General features: G+C 30.7%; 1 protein-coding gene across 3 annotated transcripts in view; it reads right to left on the reverse strand.

The window, feature by feature from the left end:
• Positions 1–21,854, reverse strand: part of LOC106689430 (proton-coupled zinc antiporter SLC30A2) — a 126,789-nt gene that overhangs the window by 62,422 nt on the left and 42,513 nt on the right. The gene's annotated exons all lie outside the window — the stretch shown is intronic.

The following is a 21,854-nucleotide window of genomic DNA, read 5'->3' on the forward strand; positions in this document are numbered from 1 at the left end:
TTAAAAAAAATAACATGGAGAAGCTACGGACGTAGGTTCGCCTATTTTAATAAAACTTTTTTATGGTACTAGGTCGAAAAATATAAATAGGATTCTTACCAATGCGCCAAAAGAAACCATTTATTTATTATCGTATGCCGCCTTTTTTTCTAATGTATTTAATGGTTTTTGTATTCCAATCGATTTGTTTTCTTGCGTATAATAAGTAAAAAGATTGGTGATTGTATTAAATGAACTAAAGTGCATAAAAAAACAAAAATCGAAAGTAGCTTCTAGTAAAGTAGAACAAAATTTTTTTAAAGGAAATATGAAGTCAGATTCGTTCTTAGTGTTTTTAAATCCCGTAAATCGTAATCGTAAGCTCTACAATCTTTGAAATTTTGAAGTTGAAGTTGAACGCAAACTATCAAAATCAATGAAGCTTGTAAGTGGCGTCGGATCAAAACAGATCAGTATCTATACGGTCCTCTCTTGAATAAGAAAAAAATTTGATCAATTGACTTGGCTGTCCAATCTCCTACTAGCAGCCCTGATGAAGGCTAAAAACTCTGGCCGAAACGTTAGCGTTATTTCAACTTATTTGTGTTATATTCTTACCGCACTCCCCAACCATCTTCTCATAAAAAAGTAGTTTATTCGGCTGGAAGTAGGTACATTCAATCATTGCAGCCCTTCTTAGCGTAATACGGTTGAAGGCTATTTAGAAGCTGTCACCCTTTGCTGCCTATACTGGAAATGCCAAGTTTTTAAGGTGACATGTCTTTTTTTGCTTTTTTTCAGTAATTCCGGGCAGGTAGGAATTTCCCGATTGGGGCTATATGTTTGCAACGGCCTTGGAACATGCCACTATAGTGAAAATATCATTGATAACATTTATGGCGCTACATCCCGTACGGTGCCTCCTCCGAAAGCTTTCGCCAGTCAATACGTTCAACTGCAGCAGCCCGTGGGTCCGATGCCACACAGTCCTCCCATCTTACATATTGAAAATATCAATCTTAATAAATATACTTTATGTAAATTAAATTATGAAAAATGATTTTTTTTGTAATAAAGGACATAATAATAAAAGTATCTATTGGGTGTTTCAGGGTTGTGTCCTAACTGAAAAAAAATTAAATTAGCTTATATCCATAAACGCTTTGTTTGTTCACAACATGATCAAACTGGATTGTAAATTATTTTTTTATGTATAAACAGCATTTTAAGATTTACTAGAAACAGTTAATATTTGAGATGGTAAACGGTAGGCGCCCCTTCCTCTGGAATATATGAAGTATTTATTAATTTATTGTAACCTAAATAATTCATAATAATAAAGATCATTAGACGTGAATATTTCCTAAATGAAGCATTAACGATAATACCTACATAGGGAATGTTTATGGTTTTTTGAGATCAAATTTTGAAAATTTGGACAGACCTTAATGTTCCCTATGTAACCGATCTAGCCCGAACCAGATATCACTCCTTCCATTATAAACTCCCTAACCACTCAAACCCCACCAGTTTCTAACCTTTCATCCTCTTTCATTCCTGACAATCCTCCGAGGCGCCTGAAGAGAAGATGGCCACGAGACCTGCTAATGTAAATCGTCATTAGAGTGCTGCGCATGTAACACTCCAATTTAATCGAGATCAGATTTACCAAATCTATCATAATGTACAGTTGTAAATAGCAATAAATAAATATTTAAAAAAAAATTGGATATTTAACCCTGGAACACCCTCCATAAGACAAAACAGTTTTCTAAAAAAAAAAGAAAATTATTATTTTCTCATATTCCAGAGGATGGAGCGCCCACCAGAACTACTCACATTTGAACTATTCCTAGTAAATCCTAAAATGCTGAGTGTGCATTAAAAAAAAAAATTAATGTAGAATCCAGATTGACCATGTTGCCTTGAATGTGGCGAGAAGACGATTTGGTTAAGAGCAGGTTTATGAAAGTGAATACTGACACCGACCCAATTCCTAAGTTAATGACTGCTGATGCAAACCCCTTAACATGTTACATACTGCTCTATTTAGCTTGAAATTATATTTCTGTATGTCTTGGTTCGATCGAAAGAGACTTTAACGCACTATCAAAAGCGCGATGGGCACGTGAAGATGGATTCAGGGTCGCGACAAATAAAAAAGATCAGAAGAACTCATTTTCATGATCAGATTCGTCTAGAGCTACCAAGGGCCTTCCTTCTTCTTTTTTTTTTTTTTTTATTTATTCTTCTGCCAATCTTTTACCACAATGATTCATCATTTTAACGGATACAATTTAAAAAAACACGGAACAGTTTTTATAATAATGGATTTGACTGAAGCGTTAAGTACTTTTTTTAAAAATATTTTGAATACTGGTAATTAACTACGAAAACGCTCCACAAAATGAAACATTGTGAAAAAATTCCTTTATTAGATTGAAGAAAAATTATATAAAATCAAAATGTCCTTGGCGGAACAATTTTTTTCATGGGGTAGGAACAAATCAGGGTCCTTGAATGAAATATTAGTTTTGGTACAAGAGAAGGATGCTAATACAAAATCTAATGGAATAACCACTCTAAAATTATTTTATTTTATTTTATATCTTTATTGATATTAACTACAGAACATAATAATTTGCTGTATGTTTATAATGGAGTGATAGAGGTGTGTAGAGAAACTACCCATTGGTAGCACACTAATGGCGTTACCACAAAAAAAAAAAAAAAAAGATACATTCTATTAAAGACGAAAATTCACATATTTCTATTATTAATTGCGACAATTTTTTTTCCTATAAAACTAAAAAGTTTTCGGATTTAGCTATATATAATTAAAGTAAATTACTATCCTATATAAATTAAAGTAGACAAACATTCTTTACTGAATTTGTTAAACTTTTTATTATCAAGAATAAGTATTCTATCGATACTGTGTGAAACAATTTTCAACCATGTTATATGGATGACATGATTTCGATAGTGAAATTGAAAGTATGAGGATTATTAAGGGAATGAATATGGGACAATTGTCCCGAAACTTTGTACAACTATGAAGGAAAATATAAAATAGTTTATATTCATCTTTGGAAGTTTTTTAACCTCAAAAATCTATAGAAATTAATTTATTAAACTTCCTAAAAAGAAAATCCAGAATATTCTATTAATAGTTTTACTAACATTAAATCACCCTTTAAGAATAGGTTTAATTCTTAATTAACAAACAATAACTGTAGCAATAATTATGGGATACATAATAAAATCATTTTTTTTTTCATATATTCTTTCTATTTTTACATTACATTTTATTTTCAGGTAATCTGCGACTCCACTAGGAGTCCAGACATCAGTGATTCAAATAAAGCTTTTTCAGGAAAAAAAATATAGACATATTTTTCTCAAAGATTCTACATACCACTGATTTTTTTAGATAGTGGCACATTGCACATTTGTTTTTTCTTATTTTCTTTTGACCTGGATTAATTCCAAAAATACCATAGACTGTGGTTTCTTTCTCTACTAAGGGACATATTATAGACTGTCTCTGGGATATTAGTGTCGTTAAAAAGTAACCCTACAAAATGCGTCAACTAAAAAAAAAAATTTGTACAATGTGCTATTCAAAAATAGAAGCGATATGTTTTGGGGATGCTATACGAATCACAAGTTTCTTTTCTCGCTGGCCTGCGGTTGCACTATGAAAATATAAAAACAAGATGCTGTAAGTGTTTTATGTTTTTTTGATATAACGCGTAAAGCAAGTCTTTTCCCTATATCTCAGAATTTAAAAAAATTCCTGTGTGTCAGATTAACTATATGTCATTATTCAAGTGTCCTTTCATGATGTTAATATTAAACCGTAAAATTAGAATTTTGGAAAGCCTTTCTTGAATCTGATACGCCCAGATTCAAGAAATGATTTATTTGATAATATCATTGCTTGGATCCTGACGACCCCATTAGTCTATAACTTATTATTTTCGATTTTTCCGTTGCGATTTGAAGGAACGGTAGGACCTTGAACAAAGGTTGAAATTGCACAAAACTCAAATTAGACGTAACACATTAGTTCAATTATAATGAACTTTGGTAAACATTTGTACTTAAAAATTAGTTACAAAACCACCAGCCTTATCTGTTATATTCAATAATTAAACATAACTTTTTTATTTTCTATCAGATTTAATGTTTTAATGACGAGGTAATAAAAATTATATTATTATAAATAATCATAATGATGTTGCAAATTAATTGTTGTGTCCTGCCCTGTTTTAAAAATTCATTCTGTTGTTAAATTTCAAATTCAACATCCATTCTCATAATATATTTTCTCTTGAATAGACAACGTTTTGGTAATTTAAATTTTAGGTAATTAGACAATATTTTGTTTATAATAAAAACAATTGATTATATCGAAGATATAAGAGTTTGAGGGTATTAAGTAATATTTTAGAAAAAAAAATAGGATTTTTGCAAGTATTCCTTTTTAAATAGCATCTTGTATAATTTTTTTCTAATCCTTTAATTATGATAGTTTTCTGAGGTAAACAAATGAGATTTCTATCATAAAAATAAAACATTAAATTCAAATAAACTCAACATAATATAGTTTATGTTATGCAAACATTTTCAAACTGTCTTCTCTTTCTTTGTTGCAAGAATTTAAAATTTAATTTTAATTCAAACTACAGATTCAAAGTTCTATAAAATGAATTTTAAATTATGTTTCATAACAGTACAGAACCTATACTTACAGTCCAATACATTCTCATTTGGAGTAAGTTAGTTTTTGTAGCCACGGATGAATGCAATAGATGATAATAATTCGACAGTAGCCGCAAGAAGATAATAAAGTAATTTAAATGATAATAAATCTTAATAAGAGTCTACTTAGCATTAAGTCCTACAACTCAAGCAAAATAACAAATGCTTCGGAGCTCAGGCGATTAAAGGATAATGGACCCGAGATAAGGCGATTCTGTAGTTACTGGGGTTCCATCTAGGAATGACAAAATTCTAAACCATGTGAAATCCCTTCCAGTGATTTATGAAAACGAAACGTTGAATGGGCGTATCGCGTCCTGGATAGTTACGTCGCTCTGTGTAATACTTACCACACTTTCTATTGTCGCCTTCCCCTATCGTCTTTTACGCCGTCATGGTCTCATGAGCGTATGTCATGAGTCAAATGAGCGTATTTCATGAGTCAAATGAGGTATAGATTCTAGTAAAGTTGCCCTTCATCAATGCAACAACTAGTGGTGATTTGAATCGGAAAAATGGGAACAGAAATAAAATAGGGCAATTATTGATTACGCGTCAAGAAATTAGCTAGTAATTGGAATTTAATATATGTCCCCAGCAGTGGTGTGTTAGCAAATTGTCCAGTGTGGGAACACTTACCATCTGAGAATTGAATAACACCGGGCGATCCACAATACCGCCACCCCTATACTAGGTGGTTTCCGAAGTGCTCACCGATTTTTAGCCTTAAGGTCAGTGCGTATTTATTTGAAAGCTATTTAATATCTTCGACACGAATTCAGCCATTGTTGAGTTATAACTCGGAAAAAACCCGGGTCGCCCACTAATAATATGAGTATAGGATTTTTTTAAAAAGCAGATTGAGAACTCAGTTTCCACCCACTACACCACTGGTCCAGAGTAAGTAAAGTTTAGTATGTAATTAAATCGCAATAGGCAAATAATAATTAGGTGGTTTCATTTAAACAGCGTTAAAGAAAAACATCTACTGATGTACACAATGAAAACGAACATTTTACCTAATCATACAAATTTTTTATGACGGATAAGTATCTTTAGGTTTTAGTATCTATCAAAGCTTTTCTTTTAAAAAGGGAAATGTTTATTAATATTTTCACGTTTAGAGAAATAATTATCTGTTATAAATAGCATAAAATACAGTTACTTATTTATTGTGTTTCATTATCCTCAAAAAAATATTCTAATTGCCTTTTATTTTAATAAATCTCGTCGAATAAATTCGTTCTGCGTAATGATACGGAACGAATTTGAAGTAAATTTAAGTAGCTCTCATACTAGCTCATTAAACAATGTTTGGATTGTGTGATTCTCCAATACATGGTAAATAATTGAAAATATTCAATAACTGCAATTTAAAAGCAATAACATTTCAACTCTAATTAGTTTTTTATTAAATATTAATAAACAGAATAAATATAATACAATGCCAAGGATGTATTTATTCCATATAATTTATTATTTATTATTTTTATATTCAAATTCAATAATTACGATTTGGAGAATTTTGATACCTTAAATACAATCATTTCTTCTTGGCATTTTATATTAATTCTAATTTTTTTTTTTTATTAACTTCTAATAAGGCGAATAAATATAAAATGATCACTGAGTGTATATAATGCGAAGGATATATTTATTTCATATAACTTATTATTTTTATATTCAAATTTGATAATTACCACTTGGACAGTTTTTTATATCTTATATAGAAATCACATAATGACAGTATTAATCAACCGATCCGCTGAAATATTTCTAAAATTAGGTTAAATTAAAAAAAAAAAAATGGGCATAGAATTAGAAGAAATATTGATGATGTGCAAGAACAATCTTTTACGAACTTGTTAGGCTTTGGGCGGATCTAAAGATTCATCTTTTTTAAATGAGAAACAAAAAAAGATTCAAACAAGCAATTGTTACGTACTGGAATTATTTATTTTGATTTTTTTGATTTCCAAGGATACTAAATAGAAGATAGACTGTAGTGCCTATTATATATAATGGTCTACTGTAGACGCGATTTAAAAGCAGTAAGCTGATAGTAACTAAGCAGTTAGAAGATAAAGCCATCTTGCACTTGAAGATTAAATCAAATAAGATATAAAATGATCGATACCAGAAAATATCGATGATCGGTCTCACAGGATTTGAAACAGCAAATTTTGTAGTTTGGAATAGGAAAGAGATCGAAGATTTTACCACATCCTGTAATTATTTATTTATTCTCTTTGTTGCTTTTTTTATATCATATATATATATATTTTTTTTTTTTTTCTGACCATTTCGTGATACAAGAGGGAGGTATTATCCTATATGTTGTCACCCAATTCTAACCGGAGCGAGAAGGTCGAGTTTCTACTCCATGGGGCCGCTACGAAATTAAAGTCAACCCTCCCAAGGCCGGAGTTAAACTGAGACCGTTGCAGTTTTAAGGTTGCTAAGGTTACGCATCGACTCACTCGCCTACAACGGCCTCACACCAAATTAGTACTTACATCACCTGTGATTTTACGTTGAAATCTGTACGTCAGAAGGTGTAGCAACGACTATTGAATGAAAGTTACAACAATGCTCGGTTATTAACTAAATAATAGAAGAATATGTTTACTGGACTATCAGTCGATAAACAATCAGTCGGACTAAAAATCGAAATGTCAATGAGCAAAGGTGATCTATTGCTGAAAATCACTTCTTATTCCTGCAAATTACTTCTGGTAGATGTATGAAAAATACAACTAGTGAAAAAGAGCTGTGTATAAATTTAGTTGAACCAGTTTTAATTTTCATTGAAAATACTTTTGTTAGGGCTCCAATTTTGGAAGCCTAATACAGGAACAACCACTACTGAATACGAATTGTCCAATGGGAAAACGCGCAGTGTTAGACAACACCACGTTTTGAAGTGGATTCCTCGATTGCAATCAGTTGTTCATTGCAAGTCTGAAGATATCAGCGCAGACAAAAAGACACGCCGAAAGAGTGCTAGGATTTTTAATGGACTTAGCGTCATTAGTTAATCAACGAAGGCGAGTGGAATATTGATTGGGTAGGAAATAGAGAGGATTTCACGTTTTGAAAATGTTCTCATTGAATTATTTATGTCACTGTTTTAATTTTTTTAAATTTCATTTGAAAGCTGCACCTGTCAAGCCATGATCTCATTCTGGAGATTTCTGACATGCAGGGCATGTACCTACAGATTACATATTCTACCCAATGGGGGGTCAAGTTTTTATTTCATGGGACCGTCACAGAAATAAAAGTAGACCACTCTGGCCGGATTCGAACAGGTTTTCCTGAGTTATCAGGCTATCAGGAGCCAATTCCATAATTTTTTTAATTTACGTTTCCTCTTATCACTTTGTTTCATTTTGACAATATTTTAGATCGAAGAAGAGGTCCAAGGATTTTCCGATGAAAAACATTAGTATTTTTTTCAACGGTTCTATAAGTTTTTGGGAATGTACAATCAGAATATCAGGTTTTCCATCTTGCTAATCGGTGGTTTCATAATAAAAATTATTTATGTGACTGTGACCCTCTTTAATTTCTTTAATTTCATTTGTAAGCTGCATCTGTCAATTTTTGTTATGACCTCTTCCTGGTCAATTCTGACATACAAAAATATTGATTTTTTATGTTTTCACTTAAAACTAGAAAACTAAGCATTTTCGAAGATTAACGCTCTGTATAAAACTAGCCATATTTTTTATTGTTTTATATAAAATAGTTAGTTATTTTACATTAAATTTTTTCGGTTAATCTGCGATGCCGTTAGAGCGCGCCAGAACAGTCCATATGTCGAAGTTTCACAAAGATTGTTTTTAGGAAAAAATATTATATATGCTTTATCTTTATCTTGCTAAATCTGAAGTTTAGTTCGGCCATCTCGGTAGCCGACGGCTTCATAACGAAAATAAAAAAAAAAATCAACATTTTGAAACCTTTTTCCTAAAACACTGAATTTCTAGAAGATTAGTATCAGATTTGAAATTAAAACACACATAATTTTTAATAAAATGCGTATATTTTATTTCCTAACTTAGATGACGCAAGAGCGCTCTTAAAAAGGCTACTTTTTGGTTCGCTTTGAAAACGCAAAAGAAACTACTAACAGTTCAGTTTGACATAGGCATACCCGAACAATGTAAAATAGTTAGTTTCATAGTTATGTTGATACTCCGGCTCAACCGGAAAGTTATAAGGGAATTATTTGAGTTTTTCTTGTAAACGGAAAAAAATTGCCTTTTTTTCAGGGGTGCTCTAGCGGTAATTCAGAATAGACAAACATGATAATGTGACGCATTTTGTTGAAAATTTAATTTTTTTATAGTATTTTAATCTTTGAGGATTATTTAATTTTCTAGTTATAAGTGAAAATCTGAAAAAAATCCGAAATGGTGGCATGTTTTTTCACTTATGTGAAGTCGGCTTCAATTAAGATGACAAACCTAATCAATTTATTTGGATTCAGTTATACAAAAATACACAGCATTTTTGAGAAAAATACTCTTGTTTATTTTTTTTTTATTGAAAACACCTGTTTTGAACCATAGATGACTGGACTATAATAGGTATAAGTTTGACGTCCGCCATGCTCCTATGAAACATAAGCATGCCGATACCGGACATCTATTGCCTTGTTTACAGGCGTTTGTTACAAGCGATATTTTGGATTTATGGTATGTGCTAGATTTGAGGAGCTTAACCCTGCGAGAACCCTTCTCTGGCTTAAATTGTTGGGCATATCACTCATGCTAGAGAGTGCCAGGAGACAGAAAATTTGCTGGATGAGGGATCTCCTGACAGAAACAAGTAAGTCAATTCAAAACAAGTTACCGTGAAGCAAGTATAGATCCGCTAAAAGTAAACAACCCCATTTGATGTCCTACTGAACTTTGCCTAGAGGTTAGCAAATCTTGGCAGTGTTACACAAACATGGTCTACCTTCGCGAGGCTTCGCAGCAATCTTGCGTAATGTCAACAGTCCACATTAGGGGGGAGGGAGAGAGGTTTGGAACATAATCACAGACTGGCGATCAAGGTTAGATAATATATCAATTAGCGCAGTTACTGGAGTGTGAATAATGTTATCTGCGACATGCACAGGCGCAGAGTAAATAATATTTAGGGGAATATTATATAATATATTTGCAAATATATTATAATATATTTTATCTAATAACTTAGCAGCTCACTTAAATTAATTATATGTATTTAAAATTTCAAGGGCTTAACTTTGAGTGGTAAAATACCGGAGCCTGGTTATGCTGATGATTTGGTATTATTGTGTGAGGACAAAGAAACTATAAAACTAAATACAACCACGTTAATGAACTCAAGTAAGGAACTAGGTCATGAAATAAATACAGATAAAACTAAATACATGGTTAGCAGTAGAAACGCGAGCAGTTTCGGTGATATAGATATAGGAGGAAATACGTTTGAACGGGTAGATAGGTTTAAGTATTTAGGTTCTATGGTAACTAGAGAAAACAAAATTGATGAGGAAATAAATGCTAGGATGAAGGCGGGAAATGCTTGTTATTTTTTAATTTCTAAATTCCTTAGTTCGTGCCTTTTATCGAAAAACTTAAAAATTAGAATTTACAAAACTATTATCGCTCTCACTGTTCTTTATGGATGCGAGAGGTCCCCCTTACACTAAGGCATGAACAACGCCTTAAGGTTTCCGAAAATAAAGTATTACGTAAAATATTCAGACCGAAAAAGGATGAATAATTGGGAGAATTTAGATGACTACATAACATTGAATCAAGGGACCTTCACCCAGTAAATATAATTCAAGTTATAGCATTGCTGCGTATAAGATGATTGTGTAAGGTTGTAGGGATTAGTAATGAGCGGATCCCTAAAATTTTAATAAACACTGAACCGACGGGTCAACGTCCGAGGGGTTGACTGAAACGTAGATGGGAGGATTGCGTTAAAACTGATTTAGTAGAATTGAGTTTTGAGGGCCTTCACAGGAAGGATGTATGTAGAGAGCGTTTAGTGGTATCCGCATCGAACCTACGGGTTCATTAGGTCGTCATTATCATTATTATTATTTAAAATATCAGTTATAGATAAGAAATATTCTGATCTAAATGTAAAGTATATTAGTGAATCAGACCAGAACACAAAACAACATTGAAATGAGTAACACAAACATTACAAAAATAGCCTGCGAGGCCAGGGGGGTCAATGCTAGGATGAAACACTTCCTCGACCCTGCCGGAGTTCATCTCTCCCACGACCCCGGACCAATCTTGTACCGGGAATAAACACTTACTGCGTTAAGTACCTGTTGTAGACCAATCAGCAACTTTGTCTCATAAGATTGGTAAAAGAAAATGGCGGAATGAAGCAGTTCAATTCTAGCAGAACAATTCTTTCAACTTAAGATACTTTTAACTTAAAGTAGTCTATGAAAATCTAATTTTAAGTCCGTTGACTAGCGCAATGCAACAACTTTGAAAAAATTATTTCAATTGTATGTACTCCTTCGGATCATATTTCATAAAATGTACAATAAACTGTAGCTGTAGATATAAATAGATTTATATGAATTATTCAACTTCTTTGGAACGGAACTTATAAAATAAATTATTTCTTTTTAAAATTTGGTATACTCCTTTTATTTTACTTTGTACTCTTTTTTTTTCGTATAGTAATTCATTGCATTACGTTTAGCGAGTAATTCCGATGTTTTAAGACGATTTTCGCTACGAACAATATATTGAACAAGTCATTTAGGTACCGTGATTTTCAATCATTTTCATAAGATAATTAATTATATGCAACTAATTTTCATGACAACAATAATTATGGATTTCATAACTATCAGCTTACCAATGCATTTTTATATTTACTCTCGGATTAGGTGTGTTGCTAATAACAACCTGTTAAATCTAATAGCTATGTATTTTTAAAGTACGTTTAATTTTAATAGGTTGATAAATATTAGCATCAAAAGTAGCAGATCAACTATTTTCTTAATTAGGCCAATATCAAATAATTTATAAACGTATAGTTGGTTTAAATTAGTGCTTATTTTATCTGCAAGATATTTTTGTAATTATTTAATACAAATAGATATTTTTTAAATTACAGTCAATTATTAGGAATAAAACCCATCTTTCATTACTATAAAATATTAATAAGTAATTTGAGAAACAGTTCCTTTTTTATACAAGAAAAATAACTGTTATTTTTAACTCCCAATAAAAATTCTATTACTAGTTTTAATTGTTTATGGAAACCTCCATTTTGGTCGTGTAAAGTTCCTTGTTAGGACCATTGAAAAAATTATTATTAATATGTTAAGCTAATATTTATTGTATTTAAACATTCATTAATCCTTATTAAGTTGAGGACGGCTTGATGATTATCATGATGTCCCTATAATGATGTATTGATTTTATTAAAATAGTAAAAACAAGTTTTGTAATTTTATTAAATTACGAGTTATCATAATAAAAACATAAAAAATATTTTTATTAAATTTAAACAAAATTCGTTACTCCAAAAAAAATTTTACATTATTTGAAAAAATAAAAATGAATTCTCTATTCTACAAACTACTCTAAAAATTCTCAGTGTCACGAATAAATAAATAGGAATCCTACAAAACGTTAGTTCATAGGAGATGTCCTTAAAATAATGTGTCGATTTCGTTTTTTTATTTTAAAATAAATCGTATCAAACAATAAAATCGTAATGTTCATATTATTTTTTTTTTTTTGAGTCATGAAGTATCAAAGCTTAAGCAACGATTTGTTAAAGAATAGATTTATTAAATTTAATAAATTAAAAAAAAATGGTAATTCCAAAAAAATTTAACATTATTTTAAAAAAATTAAAATTATTCCCCTGTTCTAAAATCAACTCTAAAGAATCCTGGATGTCAGTAATAAACGAATAGGATTCCTACGATAGTTGATGTTTCTATGATGAGTTGATTTTATATAGTATTAAAATCGTATTGTTGATATTTTTTCGAGATTTGAGAAAAACCTTAGGTGGCGAATGGTTAAAGAAGATTTATTAAATTTTTAAAAAAACGATGAGTAGTAGAGCTCCTCACTTTACTATTGACTTATTGTTTTCAATAATTCTTAAAAAAAAAACAAAGAACATAGAGAAAAAAATTCAAGACCTTCAAAAGTTAATTCATATACGTATTTTCCCAAACCCACTAGTTTCTAACCTTGTTTCCTCTTCCATTCCTGGCAATCCTCCGAGGCGCCTGAAAAGAAGATGGCCTCGTGACCTTATTGTAGTTATTGGTATTATGACCTTGTTGTAAACTGTTTTTAGAGTTCTACTACTGGGTAGTTTCTCTACATCCTGTATCATATCATTATGTCATTATGATCAAATTTACTTGTTGTATTTTTTTATACAGTTGTAAATATCAATAAATAAATAAAAAATATATATACGTATTTTCAATGCACTAACTCAGTTTAGAGGGACTATTGTTCCATAATTATAGAACCATAAACTAAAAAAGTTCTACGTTACAAAATAAAGCAGCATGTCCGAGAGGTCAAATGTGAAAAATTGCGTTATATTATTGCGAGGATATAAAACTGGAATGTATTTTTTGGCTTCATCTTTGAAAACTTGGATCTTTTAAGATAAATCATTTGCGAGAACAGTCTGTGAAGATCATTTCATAGTGCATTGTTACTAATAATGAGTATACACTGCTATTCAATCTTTATCAAAGAGACAGTAATCAAGGGGGGAGCCAGAAATTCTTACAGAGTGCAGCAATTTCAAAGCGCAAACACTGCAATTATATACAACAACAGCTAAAGAAACCAACAGTAACAGGTTGTTTTATTGCTTGAAAAAATGGCAAAATTGATCACTGCTGGTCCCATAAGTTAGGGGACCCTATGAATCGGAAGGCCCTGGTCCCTGGAATAACAATGGCACTGATAGGCCGATTCCATAATATTATTGAGAACAAAGGCTATGAATAGGACAAGCTATTTCAAGAAGGCAATAAACTAAGCCACTACGTTATTCGGGTCAAAGCCAAACAAGATTCTCGAGCGTGTTTCTCTGGTAGATTGCTATTATTTATATCCCCATCGAATTTGACGAAATACTTATTCCCAAAGGTACCTCTGATCGAGTAAAAAAAAAAAGAAATTGTAGATTTAAATTTATTTGCATATAACTTCGCAACTTTACTTATGCAATATCGGATGCATACGCTTATGGAAATCGGGCAGCGACGTAATTGCTATAACTCGGTCAGTAATGGTCCGACTGGCCAATTAGTCAGCCTCGACTTCGGTCAAAACGAGTTCAGGATGTTATGGCATCTGGCGTATTTAGTGCACGGCGCTTCCCATCTTATTGCATGGTGTTATTATTTCGAAATGCTCATCATAAATCATCATATTGGGTTCGTTGATTGGTAAGGGGGCATCTCGACTAATGGTTGTACAGGGAGGTGATGTGGTCAGGACCGACACTGTTAGGATCAGAATTGTACTACGACTCAATCAAGGTTGCACTTGACGATGACTGTTATCAGAGGGTCCAACCAGAATATTTTTTATAATAGTTTTTTTTTTCAAAGTTGGAATTCACACTTTGTGAGCTTACTCTCCTCAAATAGTATAAATAGTCATATCCTAGGATTCCTAGAATATGTAATTCAAAATTTTACCACCATATGGTGGGAGTGGGTAGCTCATTGGTAAGCAATAGACTACTTTCTCCAAGGACCTAGGTTCGAATCCGGCTGTGGCAGATAATCATTATCTTTTACCTGTGGGTTTGGGAGCCCTCCGGGGTCAACCCAGCCTCATAAAGTGGGTACCCTTAATTGAGTAAAAATCTGGCGGTCGAGGGTGATTCCAAATCACCTCCTTGTACAACCGTTGGTCTAGTAGCAGTACTTCCTTACAAAGTGTACAGTACCTTGGTACAGATTTTTTTTTTTAATTTGACATATAGGCATTTCACGGCCATCACCAATGAAGTTCCAGTCAGAACATATTCACTTAGCTAGGCCCTGCATTAAGGGCCACATTTTATATACATTTGCGTTTTTTTTTCTAACGTAGAATAAGAAACAAAATATATTTTAGCTTAAATACAAATGTAAATTTCAAGAAAAGTCAGTTTAAGTAAAGCAGGTCGAAAAAAAATTTTATGCATAAAATAAATTCATAATTGCTTTCGGATATATAAATAAAACGTTTGGAAAGTTTTTCTTAATTTAAAACTAATATTTGCACTTATAAGGATATTACATTTTGTTTACATAGGTTAAAAGAGCAGATAGTCAGCTTTCCAACGGTTTTATTAACTTAGAAATTGGATAAAATTCAGAGGAGTTATAAACGATCATATAACATCGATAATATAATATAATATAACGATCGATAATATAATATAATATAACGATAATATAATATAATATAACGATCATATAACAACGATCATAGAACAATGGTCACCAGCAGAAAAAAAAAATCTTTGAAAAATTGCGTCTCAGGGTTTCAGATGACACTAAAGATGAATATGATTTGCATATTCAAAATAAACTTTTGTTGACCTCCTCTACTTCAAGGCTTATGAGGTTATTTTAATTTTTAGCGAATAAAAGATTATTCAATGGGATCAGTAATAGCTTTTTTCATATTCTTGAGAAAGAGACAAATCGATAGGCATATAATAACCATGAAGAAAATGTATATTTTCTGAGCTATGCGGCAAAAAAGATTAATTATGAGAAATCTATTTTTTTTTTTAGCCGAAGAAATCGAAATAGTCTTTCCGGGAAAATCCTAAACATTTACCAAGAAGCCTCATCAAAATCAAATGAAAGGATGAAAGCGTTTACAATAAATCTTTTTTTTTCTTTTTTTGAATTCTGAACCGATCAACTCCAATTTTTTATAGCTCCAAAAGGATGGTAAGTCGTATTCTGGCTTGTCATATTCTGGATAAATATGCATTGTGAAATATTTAATTCATATCTTTATCACAGAATTCAACGTATGGACATTCCTATGATGTATCGGCCACCATCGTTCAATACAGTTTTTAAAACATATAGACCATCTTGGACCCTAACTTATAAGATTATAATAATTGTTGAATCGACCACTGAAAAGGTATCGATCAATGAGATGTTCACCGATTATAACAAAACTGTTTTTGGTGATTTTATATTCATAAATATATGGGGAATGTATCCCAGTGTTTGTTATAACGAATCCTAGGAATTGAGAAAAAATATATGAAAATTTCAAGATTTAGGAGTTCTAATATTTGTTTACTCTCATTATAGTGTATCTAAAAAAGATAAAACATATACACATTTTTTTCCGGTAAAATAAAAAAAATCAAGAATTTTTAATGAGCTTATGCTATTAAATGTAAAAAAAAAAAATATAATAGTTTCAAGGAAAGTAGGACAACACTGGACTCAAAACTGCAGTTTAACAATAGTCAACACTTTGGGGGAACTTTTTTTTTTTTAATTTTTGATAAAGAGCTTTCTTCTTCTGTTAAAACAGAATACTCTTCTGTTAGAGTATAAGAGCATAAGTCATTAGAACATAAGTCATACTTTAGGCACAAATGGGACTCTACTACTTCATATTGAATTGAAGATTGGTGACGATATATATAAAATTGTTGATTGGTTTTTTATTCCCTTCTATATTAGTAAATGTATATATTATTATCATCATCACAAAGTAGAAAAAATCATCTTTCCAGCAGTACCACTCCAGTTTGAATTTAGTAAAAATAACATAAGATCAGAAGAGTTTTAAATTGATCTAGAAAACTGTGCAGAATCACACTCTGACAGGTAAGTGTTAAAAATTTAAATTTTTTTGATGAAAATTTGTATATTCAAAATTGTTTAAATACTGAAGATGAAGATACAGTTAGTTTTATTTTGTTATTTAATCACAGAATTAAATTAAATTACCATTATTTAATTTTTGTTTTCAATATTATTGGAATTTTGGTGTTTATTTTATATCCTTTTCAGTTTTTTACTGTGTTTTTTTTATTTTTTTTTTTTAAATTATTACATTATAATTTCAGGTGGTGGGATAATGTACATTTGTAAAAGAAAATGAGATAATAATTTGTTAAGAATGTGAAATCTGATGACTTTTTAATTTTATTTCCTGTTCAGTTTTTTGCTTCACATTCCTTTTTTTGTGGAGGGGGGGGAGGGAATTATCATGTAATAATTTGAGATTAAGGGACAATGTACAATTGTAAAGAAAATGAAATAATGATCCTTAAAAAGAAGCGTTCTGAAGACTTGTTATGTACTTGCATAATTAAATTACTAATGTTCAACATGTACCTAATTTAGGATAGTACATTATATTAAAAATGCACATTTATTGAAGAGAGTTTTACCGAATGTCCAGTGATCTTTATTTAAACCACCTGGGAAATATACATCATCCATATTATAGAAACAGCAAAAACCTATAACAGGCATTATAAAAGCAATTCAGATTTTGTATAATTATATATTTTTAATTGTTAAAAGAATAGATACGAAGTTTTTATCCGAATCTCTGAAAATAAAAGATAATATTTCAGAAATAAATTACTATAAAGTTTAAAAATCGAAATAATCATTCCGGCAACTAAAAGGCTCATATACATGTTAAGTGAAAAAAAAAATTAATTATTTAATAAACTGTAGTGAAAAACAAAACGTGACCACCCTTTTATTTACGAGTTCTACAGCTTTCTAAGTTAAATATTACTTTTTTTCTAAAATAATTGCTTTTTCAACGATATATAATATGTCTATATTAATACTTACTGAAATGAGTTTTTAACCTAGAAAAATATTTTCCATTTTAACTCTATTACTTAATAATCAATTTCTTTCATAGTCTATATGGATCGATTTTTCATTGCCAGTAAAAATATGAAATAGTTAGAGATTACAGAATAAATTGAGTTTTACTACTCATACAAGTAATAAGATAAGTGCGAAAAGGAAAATTATTTTGAACTGCTCAATGCTTTATTTTCACAATAACGAAATCATTTTTATCAAACACATTTTATATTGTTTATTTTAATTACTAAAAACCTCTCAGAAAATTCCATATTCATTCTAATCACTTATCATATCCTATATAGCACATCCCAGATTGTTATTTAGTTACTGGATTTCATGAACCAAACAATTTTTTTCTGAGACTTGAAACACCTAAATTTTCAAACTTTCCTAATTTTTTTAAATTAAGAATTATAAATATTTTCAAAATACTAGTAATATACTCGATAAAAATCGAATATAAGAAAAGATTAAAAAATATCCCAGATAAGTACAATACAATACTAAAAAAATATAAATAATTCATTTTCTCAATAAATAATACAGCGGCTTCATAGAAATAAAACAGGAGATTGTTAAAAATAAACTAACTGATTTCTAATTCCGGTGTGTAATGTTTACCAGCTATACAATTTTATTATTAATTATTAAGTAATGAATCATTAGTTTAATAATCATCATAATTAGTGGTATCTGATAACATTTCATCCTGATATTTTTTCACTGATTATTAATGTTTATAGATATTGGGTATTATCTTTTAGCCACTTGTCATAGTCTTTTTATTTTTTAATTTCGTAATTTCATGTCACTTCCTAAATCTATGAAAGAAGAGATGGTACTGGTAGAATTGAAAAAAAAAATGAGGTCTTAAAAGCATCTCTCGAGTCTTAGAAGGTCTGATATAAAAAAAAAAAAAAAGTGCATTGTATATTTCCGTGGGCCAGAGGAGATAAGCCCTTTCTCTACATGGCTCCGTTAGTATTTCGGCAACTCGCATCGATTTCTTTCAATCGATCATAATGACTCATTAATCAACCCAGAAGTGGAACCGTTCTAAAGAAAGACTCTATTTATAAATTTTTAAGAGTTAAAAATATTTTAGAAAAAAAAAATCAATAAAAATATGATGTAATAAAGAAAAAATGTCATAAAAATGTGTGGCTCATAAATTTTCTCCACTATTTGTTTTCCAAACAACAATAACAGAGAAATGCAACTTTAGTGACAGGATTATTTTTTTTTAAAGACCACTCCAAGCTCTGGTGAAATATCAAGAAAGGAATCATTGTTAAGTAAAAAACTGGCTAACAAAAATGTATTATGTATAATAAACTGGATAGCGAAACATTCAACAGAAACTGAAGTAAACGGAGTTTTTTTTTGCAAAATAACACGTGGTTGATCAATTTAAAGCTTTAAAAAAAATTTAAACCTTAACAGATTATGTAAACACGAGATAAAGGATTTACTATCAAGTTTGTTCTGTTTCAACAGCTTTATGGCAACACATGTAAATTGTCAATATGCTTCAAAATTCTATGTACACAGTTTATTTAGTTGGTTTTACTGTTTGAATTAAGATAAGCCAGCTGTAATTAACCGCGATATGCAAAATAAACTATCAAATATAATAAATCCTTTATAATGTTTATAAAGAATTCCACAATATCTGATTAAGCACTGTAGAGCAATGTACCTTAGTCGCGAATCTAATTCTTAAAAGCTTATATTTCACCACTTAACCCAATTTTTGGTTACTTTAATGAAAAGTTTGCATAATTACTAATTAAAATTGATGAGTCTAGGAATACAAAATGGCGGCTAAAACGTTAAAAAATATTTTTTTTGGAGCTTCATGTCTTTAAAATCAACAACACAAGTTCAGGGATTTGCCATTTCACAAGTTCCCTCGACAAGTACGCAGGAAGTATAACATAAACAGAAATGAGATTCATCCGAAGAATAGTTGGAAAGACCAGGAGAGATTATGTCAGAAATGAAAAGATTCGAGAGGATCTGAAATAAGTGTGCGACACCATCCAAGAGCGGCAACTGAAGTAGTATGGACACGTCTGTAGAATGGGCGATACCAGAAAATCCCGGTGGTATTTGGAAGCAAGGTCGGAAGGAAGATGGTCTCGTGGCAGACCCAGGTACTCTGAGTACATTGGAAAACTAGGGGCAGCCAGAGGACGTACCATACCAGAGATGAGAAGACTAGCCAAAGACAGGGACTGGTGGGCTAGATGGACTGAAGATGCGACTCCACGCTTGACATCACACAGGAGGTAGAGGAAGAAGAACAAAAGAAGAAAATCTTGTGTTTCTTGTAGGAACAACTCAAGAAAACCTAATAGAAAATCATTTAAAGAAGAGTAATTTTTTAAAAATATGAACCCTAGTTGAGCTTTTTACGTTCAATAGAAATATAGATTTTTAAAAAGCAATATTTCATAAAAATGCACTGAAAATCAGTAGTTTTTAATTTGAGTGCTAATAGAAATCTGTACGTCAAATGGTTTTTGAACTATAGATTTCTCAAAATAAATTCACTATCAGTAAGTGAAAAATCAGTTTTTTAGTACATTTTTTAATGAAATGTTGCTTTTAAAAAAGCTATGTCACGGGAACTATTGAAGGTAATTAGCTCTACCTAGACTTGGCAGACTCGTCAATTTTGACTAGTAATTGAACATAGTTTTCATTAAAGCAAACAAACATTGGTATGAAATAACTGCCTTTTTTTTTCCTCGTACAATGACTATTTGTAAACTAGACATATATCGACCCTGTGGTCAACAGACCCTCCTGGGACATAATCATTTACTATAATACGAGTTTAACCACTATAATTAGCGGGAAAACCGGATGGTTGTTTTTTTTTGTTTTAATCCTGACCAAAACATCTTGCACAACCGTTGGTCTTCAAACTGACCTTCCTTACATACTAATAACCCCAAGACACTTCATAGATTGTGGTAGTACAAGTATTACTAGTAAATATTATTTTATATAATTATATATATTTAATATATATAATAAATATTTTCGCAGAAATGGATATAGTTATAAGACTCAGTAGATAGTTGACTGAAGATTAATGATTGGAGAAGTTTGTCGAGGTGAGCGGTCATCAAAGAACAACTTAAATAAACAAAACCATATTTATTTATTTTATGCCGACGTTTCGACCTGAGTTTCAGGCCTTCATCAGGGGTTATGGCGTAGAAGATAGGTCTAAGACTCTTGACAGTCGGATATGCTTATAAGTCATGTAGATACCGTAATTTTGTATCATGTTATTTATATAATTATAACTGTAATTATTATTAATTATGTTCAAAAATACTATTTCGCCAATCGGATTAGATTGGCAGCTACTTACAATCTGTTACATTTAATTACTGTATACTTATAGAATACTTTAAATGTTGATTGTCGTTTTGGTTGACAAACATTAGCAGCAAAAGTAACGGATCAACCTTTTCCTTAAATATATGTATAAATATTACAGAAAAAATTGAAATTTATAATTATTACATTGTTTTACTGCTTGTTTTGTCTGGAAGACATTTTTGCAAATATTTCTTTCTACTACCATAAAAAATGAATAAATAATGGGAGGAAACAGCAACAATTTATAAAAGAAAAATAGCTGTTGATTTTAATTCTTAATAACAACTTTAATGACGGATTTTAAGTGTTCATTTAAATTATTTTTGCAAATCTTATAATGAGTGTTTAAAGCTACTATTCGGTACAATAAAAAAAATAATTGTTGGGGTGAGAAACTCATATATTTATTGCTTCAAACATTCATTAATTCCGATTGAGTTGAGGAAGCCTTCATGATGATCTTTGACTCCATTTTTTTGGTACCAACTCATTGACTCGAAGGCTGTCCTTGTCTAGTCCAATTATCGTAGCTTAAGTTGTGAAACCTAGTAACTCTAAAAAGAAATTTTCATTATTTAAAAAAAAAATATCCTCTATTCTAGAAACATCTCAAAAGAATTTTCAAGGTCAGAAATAAATATATAAGAATCCTATAAAATCATAGTTGATACTAGATGCCCCGTTAATGATTATTAAAGTATTGAAATCATATTGTTATTTTTTTTAATTACGAGTTATCATACCATAAAATAATAAGAAAATATTATTACAATTATAATAAAAATTATATCATTTGAAAAATAATAATGAATTCTCTATTATT

The sequence above is a fragment of the Halyomorpha halys genome, unplaced genomic scaffold, assembly GCF_000696795.3.
Source record: "Halyomorpha halys isolate HHAL.00 unplaced genomic scaffold, Hhal_1.1 Scaffold1359.1, whole genome shotgun sequence".
Taxonomy (NCBI): Eukaryota; Metazoa; Arthropoda; class Insecta; order Hemiptera; family Pentatomidae; genus Halyomorpha; species Halyomorpha halys.